We start from the raw sequence: 5,889 nt of genomic DNA on the forward strand, positions 1-5,889 counted from the left end.
TTCAAAAAACCAGCTCCTGGATTCATTTATCCTTAGAATTGTGCTTTTAGTCTCTATGTCATTTAATTCTGCTCCAATCTTGGTTATTTCCTCCCTTGTACTTGCTCTGGGCTGTCTTTGTTGTTTAAGTTCTTGCAGGCATTAGGCTGTTTGTTTGAAATATTTCTATCTTCTTTAGGTAGGCCTGCATTGCTATATATAAACTTCCCTATCAGGACTGCCTTCTCTGTGTCCCATAAGTTTTGAGTTGTTGTGAGTATATTTTCATTTATTTCCAGAAACTTTTTGATTCTTTCCCTAATTCCACCCTTGACCCACTTGTTGTGTAATAGCACTCCAGTCAGTCTCCATGATTTTGGGTGTTTTGGGTTTTTTCGTTTGGGGTTGATTTCCAGTTTCAGTCCCTTGTGGTCAGAGAAAATGCTTGGTATGATTTCGATATTCTTGAATTTGTTGAGGCTCGTTTTGTGTCCTATCATGTGGTCTATCTTTGAGAATGTTCCATGTGCATTTGAAAAGAATGTGTATTCATCTTTGGGATGAAGGGGTCTATATATATCCATTTCATTTAAGTCCATTTCATTTATGGTGTAGTTTAATGCCGCAACATCATTTTTGATATTTTGTTTGGAAGATCTGTTCATTTTTGACAGTGGGCTGTTGAAATCCCCATCTATAATTGTGTTGCTGTCAATATCTTTCTTTAAGTCCTCTAAGATTTTCTTGTTGGGTACGTATATATATATGATGTTAATGTCTTCTTGGTGGATTCTTCCCTTGAGTATTGTGAAGTGAGCTTCTTGGTCTCTCTTTATGGCCCTTTTTTTTAAGTCTATTTTGTCTGGTGTGAGTATTCTACCTCAGATTTTTTTTTCTTGTTCATTTGCTTGGAAAATTTGTTTCCAGCCCATCACTTTTAGTCTGTGTAAGTCTTTTGTCCTGAGGTGGGTCTTTTATAGGAAGCATATGTGTGGGTCCTGCTTTCTTATCCATTCAGCTATTCTATGTCTCTTGATTGGAGCATTTAATCCAATTATATTTAAGGTTATTATTGATAGGTACTTATTCATTGCCATTTTTGTACCTGTGTTCCTCTCTGTCTCTCTCTTTTCCTTCTTTTCCTTAAAGCAGTCCTTTTAGTATTTCTTGCAGAGCTGGTTTGGTGGAGGCATATTCTTTTAGACTTCTTTTGTCTTGGAAGCTCTTTATTTGGCCTTCTATCTTGCTTGAGAGCCTTGCTGGCTATAGTAGCCTTGGTTGTAGGCCTCTGGTTCTCATTACTTGGAATATTTCTTGCCATTCTCTTCTTGCTTGGAGTGTTTCCATTGAGAATTCAGCAGCTAACGTTATTGGGGCTCCCTCGTATGTTACTTCCTTTTTTCTTTCTTGTTGCTTTTAAGTATCCCTCTTTGTCTTGGAATTTTGCCATTTTAACGATGATATGATTTGAAGTGGGCCTCTTTGATTTTCTCTTGATTGGTACTCTCTGTGATTCCTAGATTTGTGTCACTTTTTCTGTCATCAAATCAGGGAAGTTTTCCCTCATTACTGTTTCAAATATGTTTTCTATCCCTTGTTCTTCTTCTTCTCCTTCTGGTATCCCTATTATATGGATATTATTACATTTCATATTGTGTTGCATTTCCCTTAATTCTTCATTCTTTCTGTGCCTCCTTTCCTTTTCTTGCTCTTTCTGGGAGTTTTTTTTCGACTTTGTCCTCCAACTCAGTGATCTGATATTCTGCTTCATCAATTCTGCTTTTGATTCCTTCTACTGTGTTCTTCAGTTCAGAAATTGTATTCTTCATTTTCTCTTGTCCTTTGCTGGTAGTTTATATTTCCTTTTTCATGTTGATGTAGTTTGTAGTGAATTTATTTTATTTTTTCTGTAGTTTCTGGGAGCTCATTGTGAGCTCATTAAATTCCCGATAACCAGTGCTTTGAATTAATTATCTGATAGTTGACTTGCCTCTATTTCATGTAACATTCTTTCTGAGAGTTCCATCTTTCCTTTTATTTTGTATTGTTTCTTTGTCTTCCCATTGTTTGTGAGACTCTTCTTATTTATGAGACAGCTTCTTAAATTTATCTTTTCTGACTTCCTGGGTTTATGGTGTAAACTTCTGTGGTATTCTACTGAATACCTTTAAAATTCAGTGGTGTAGTCTCCTTCAGGTATTCTGATGTTCTCCACTTCCACCTACTCCCTTCTGTGAGTATGTGTTATCAGTTAAAGGGGGAGGCAAAATGGTTTATGACAGCAGGAGAGTATCTTATGACATATACAGTCACAGCTGGTAGAGAAGGGATAGAAGATGTTTAGGCTATATATAGTGTTAACCGTAATCTTCAACCCTACTTGCCACTTTTAAAAAAGGATGGACAAAAGATAAGTCTCTAGTTGGGGATGGAAGGCTTGTAAGTTGTATCTAGAAAGCAGTGAGGTTGTGGGAGGTCAGATCCTGAGGTAAAGGGAGAATAAAGAATAGTAAACAGGTGTAGTGTGTGAGGAAATATAGTTAATCACTACAGTAATAGAATTTAGGAACCTGTAAAGTGGGCTAAGATCTGGGAGATGTTTTGTGAAGTATTTACAGTTGTATACAACAGCTATTATTTACAATAATATTAGAGCAACAATCATATGACAGACTCTATGTGATCTGGGTAACATGAATAGGTAGTATAAAACTTTGGGTAGTATGCTAAGCAAAAACAAGTGGTGTGAAGTATAGAAAATTAGCACTGTGGAGGAGAGAACAGGGAAAACCTGTCAAATGATACAATATAACCAGCCAAGGCAAAGAAGCCTCTACAGGAAGAGGAGGAATACAAAGGTACTATTAAAATATAAAATAGTGAGAATAATGAAAAAATAATAATAATACAAATATGTAGCAACTTGTGGCTTCTATGCTTTAACAAAGTGAAATTTGTCTCTCTGTCTCTACTGTTGGAATGCCCCCTCTTTGGGTCCAACTCTGGTCTTTTCACAGTTCCAAGTTGTTCGTGTAACTTGTGGGTAAAAGAAACAAAACAAAACAAAACAAAAGGCAGGGGAAGGGAGGAAAAAGCAATAAGTTTGGAAAGATAGGAAGAAGGAATAAAACAGGAAAGAAAAAAAGAGGAAAAAAGTATTGAAAGATAAAACAATAATAAAATTAGAAAGATACAAGAATACTTAAAACAAAACAAAACAAAAACACACCTCATATTGGTTTCAATCTGGCCAAACGGTTTTTCTGGCTGCAGCAGGCTGAGGGGCAATTTGTGTGGTCTTTTTGAGAGCGCTCTCCCAAGAGCTCACCTAGCGCCTCTCCCCAGCACCCCACGAAGGGGATCTAGGTTCTTTTCAGAGCACTCTTTCCTGGGGGTCCTTGCTGTGGGCTGGGGTGTGGGCATGTGCACACCAGGCAGGCTGTCTGGGTCCTACAGGATCTGGCACAGTCCTTCCCAGTGCTGTGGGGGAGCTCAAAGGCTTCTCCCCATCCTCTGGATCGTTGCCAGGCTGGGTGGGAAACAGGCCAAGCAGCTGTTGGAGGCGAATCCTTCAGTTTACTTTCCAAAAAATTTCTCAAGAAAGTCTGCCTCTTAGCACAGCCTAATCCCCCAGCCAAACCAGTGACTGTCACAGTCAGAGCCTGACCATGCGCCTCTTAATTCTCCTGGGCTGGCGACCACAGAGTCCGAGGTTGAACATGGCCCTTTATCCTTGTCACATTCTCTGTAAACTCAAGCAGAAAAGTCTCTCCCCAGTGTTGCCCAATCTTGCTTAGCTGGGGAGAGAGGGAGCTGATAACCCAGCTCTCTCCCAAGGACCCTGCAGCAAGCCCAAGGCTCCCAAAGAGTCCCTGGCAGACGCACCGGGTGCTGGTCACTGGCTAAGGCCACTGGTCGCTGGTTGAGGCCACTGGGTGCTGGCTGAGGCTGCTGCTGCTTCTGTCTTTGCTCCAGTGCCTGAGACCCTACTGACCTGCAGCTGTCTCCTTACCGTCTGGTTTTTCAGTTTCCGTTACAATTTCTGGTCTCTTATTTTCATATATGCTGGGGGACTGTTGGCTGTTTGCATTGTTTCTCCATAGATTGGCCAGGATTTTCTCCCATGTGTACGGGAAAATGGAATCCGGTCCATCCTACTCCGTCGCCATCTTCCCTCTTCCAAGTGCTGTCCTAATCTCAAAAGTATTTCCACATGTGTTTTCCCTTCAGGAGAATAGCCTGAAATTCCTTAGAGCATGGAAAAGACTGAGTTCCAGAAGCCATCATCCCAGTGTTCAAATGCTTACCAAACCTGTGTTCTCATCATGCATGCTGGTACAAGACTACAGAGAATCTCTTGTCCTAGCCAGAATCCATGTAGGAGAACCGCACAGGCCTGCACACTGGCAGCATGGCACTCTGGGAGCCACCAGTGCCATGGCTGACACACAGGCACCTGAGAAACTCGTTTCCACTAAGCTGGTAGCTCAGGGTAAGAAATGAAACTATGTTCAGAAATGAAAATATAGTGTCATCAGGAACACTAAAGTTTAGGAGTTTATTATATGAATTTTTCTATTCATATGAATAGAAAAATTCATACTTTAAAAACTTTCAATATTAAAGCAGAAAAAAGAAAATTAAATAATTGAGTTTTATTAAAATTTATTTAAAATTTCAGAAAATAAAAATTAAGCAGCACACAATAAAGCAAAGGAAAGAATTTAGTAATTTGAAATGATAGGTTAATATCAGAAATTGCTTCCTTGAAAAGCATAATGATATAGACAAAGCTTTGATAATAAAAAATCAAGTAAAACAGAGGAAGCCTATACACAAAATGAAGACTGAAAATTGGCATCAGAAAAATATTATGATTAATTCTAGGCTAACTAATATGTACTTCTTTATAGTATTCTGGAATCCGTTACAAAACTGTTAAAAAATTTTGTAGTAAAAACATTCAAAAGGATTGTACAAATGATTATTTGTAGATAATGTGATTTGCTATCCAGATGGATTGAAATTATTAAGATTAAGAAGAAATCATGTATTTATAGAACATATACACAAAAATTCTCAACAAAATATTGGCAAACCACATCCAACAATACATTAGAAAGATCATAAACCATGATCAAGTGGCATTCATCCTAGGGATGCAAGGATGGTACAATATTCACAAATCAATAAACATAATGCATCGCAAAAGCAAAAGGAAAGACAAAAATCACGTAATTATATCAATAGATGTGGATAAAGCATTTGATAAGGTACAGCATTCATTTAAGATAAAAACACTCAGCAAAGTAGGAGTAGAGGGAACATTCCTCAAACTAGGAAAGAGCATATAGGAGAAAACTACAGCCAACATCATACTCCAGGGGCCCAAACTAAAAGCTTTCTCCTAAGATCAGGAATAAGACAAGGGTGTCCACTTTCACCATAGCATTCTACATAGTATTGGAAGTCCTAGTTGCAGTGATCAGACAAGAAGAAGAAACAAAAGGCATCCAGATTAGCAACAAGAAAGTAAAACTGTCATTGTTTGCAGATGACATGATAGTGTACGTAGAAAACTCCATCAAAAGAACTACTTGACCTAATAAATGACTTTAACAAACCAGTAGGATACAAAGTCAATATTCAGAAGTTGAAAGCATTTTTGTACATCAAAAATGAAATATCAGAAACAGAAATCAGGAAAAAAAGTCCATTTGACATAGGAATAAGAAAAATAAAATACTTAAGAATAAACCTAACCAAGGAGTTAAAGACCTGTACTCATAAAACTACACAACACTGAAGAAAGAAATTAAGGAAGACACAAACAGGTGGAAGCATATACTGTGTTCATGGATCAGAAGAATTAACATCATCACAATGTCCGTGCTACCCAAACAATTTATA

The sequence above is a fragment of the Artibeus jamaicensis genome, unplaced genomic scaffold (assembly GCF_021234435.1).
Source record: "Artibeus jamaicensis isolate MK-2021 breed Jamaican fruit bat unplaced genomic scaffold, CSHL_Jam_final scaffold_916, whole genome shotgun sequence".
NCBI classification, from domain to species: Eukaryota; Metazoa; Chordata; class Mammalia; order Chiroptera; family Phyllostomidae; genus Artibeus; species Artibeus jamaicensis.